The sequence below is a fragment of the Limulus polyphemus genome, unplaced genomic scaffold (assembly GCF_000517525.1).
Source record: "Limulus polyphemus unplaced genomic scaffold, Limulus_polyphemus-2.1.2 Scaffold80, whole genome shotgun sequence".
Classification (NCBI taxonomy): Eukaryota; Metazoa; Arthropoda; class Merostomata; order Xiphosura; family Limulidae; genus Limulus; species Limulus polyphemus.
The window spans coordinates 1,116,282-1,118,079 of NW_013665690.1; positions in this window are offsets into that span (position 1 = coordinate 1,116,282).

Genomic DNA, 1,798 nt, shown 5'->3' on the forward strand with positions numbered 1-1,798 from the left:
CCGATTCGATGAAATTACCTTGTGATAAGAGATCTACTGAAGTCAGCTTTGTACCAGGAGACACGGTGTGGTTGTGGTAATCCCAGGAAGACCAAAGGGAAGTCTCCTAAGTTGTCTTCTCCATGGGAAGGCCCATATGACATAGTGGATCGTCTCTCAGACGTGACTTTCCGGATAAAATGTGGTCAGCGAGGTAAGACAAAGGTGGTGCATGCCAACAGGCTTTAGCGTTATCACGGTCCAGGATATTTCAGTTGGGATGAAATGAACAACGGAACAAATGACGCTGTTGAAGACGTGTCACCTGAAAAAGCCACTGTCGAAGAAGAAACTCTATTCGGTTTTGAGAAGGGCAACAGTGAAGCCCTTGATGAAGTTACTATTACTGATGTGACTGTTACCAATGATAGGACGTTTCCCGATGAACCCCACATGAAGCAGAAGCCAACGAGGCAGAGACCAGTACGAAAAAAGATACGTCTCGTAAAATTAAGAGACTTTGTTGAATTTTGATTTTGTGTTTGTAAATTATGTACATTTGATTAAGTTATTGTTAATTGTTTATTAGTTTAATGTAAGTGGCTATTGTTCGGTACGAACAATACTAAGGAAAGGGCAGTGTTACGACATTGGGTGTCACGTGACGAGTATTCTAGAAGATTCGCTAGTGTGTTACGACAGCGGGGATCAGTTACGCTGGTGGCGCGTGTTGAGAGCCTTAGAAGTTTCTAGAACAGGCAGTATTATCGTATATAAGTGCGCTAGACAGTGAGAGAGGGAGTCGGAGTCGAAGCAGGCAGAGAGAAAGAAAGACAGCGAGTACGATCGGCGGGAACCGAGGATTGCAGACACAGAGATCGGAACTATAGTTGGCGGGGACGGACAGCTAAGTCTAAGCGCGATAGAAAGTGAGTGAATTGTTGTGAACTACAGTGTGTGTGTAACTGTGAAAATTAAGTACATTACAAAGTTGTATTGAGGAAGAATAAACAAGTTTTATAAAGAAAGGACTTGTATCTTAGAAGAATTAACAAACAAACATACAGAGACGTAACAGTAGTTAAAAGGTGCTCATAGCAGTTTATTAAACGAACCGAAGCTAAATTATTGCAAATAAAGTAAATACAAAGTTGTAATGAAGGCAAACTTAGCTAATTTGCAGAACCGTCTGGATGTGTGTTCACAAAGTGATAAGCATGCGGTTTTGAACGAACTGTACATGCATATTTTACAACTAAATGAGTCGAGAAAACCCATAGAAATTGTACTTAGTGCAATGTTATGTTTTTAGGAAATTACACGTGGGTTAAGTGTTCTTTATGTTAAATGATTTGCAAATAAAAACTAAAGTTAAAATCGAAGCTAAAACCAGATAAGGTAATTCTGAATGGAAAAGCCAACATGCAATCCGGATTTCTCGGACAAAGGCCTTTCTAATGATTTGAAATTTGTAGCATTCGATCGAGGAATTTGCGAGAAAAGTTCCGGGCAGACAAAAGCTATGTTTTTTGTACATTTTGTCCTTCGTGCCACCTGTATATTCTCATACATATATGTGATTAACATGAAAGTACAGTGAAATTAAATATATTTATATTCAGTACTTATTTTGTAAGGAAACGCTAAGAATATTTTCTTATTTCAACTGGATCATTAGCAGATAAAATATATGTTTTTTTTTTACTATTAAACGTATACATACAAAAATATAACTTCCATAAAGCACTATACACCTTTTAGTTATCCTTTGCGAAGCAGTACTGTTTGTTTTAACGTATAAAATATTCTAAACCACGCT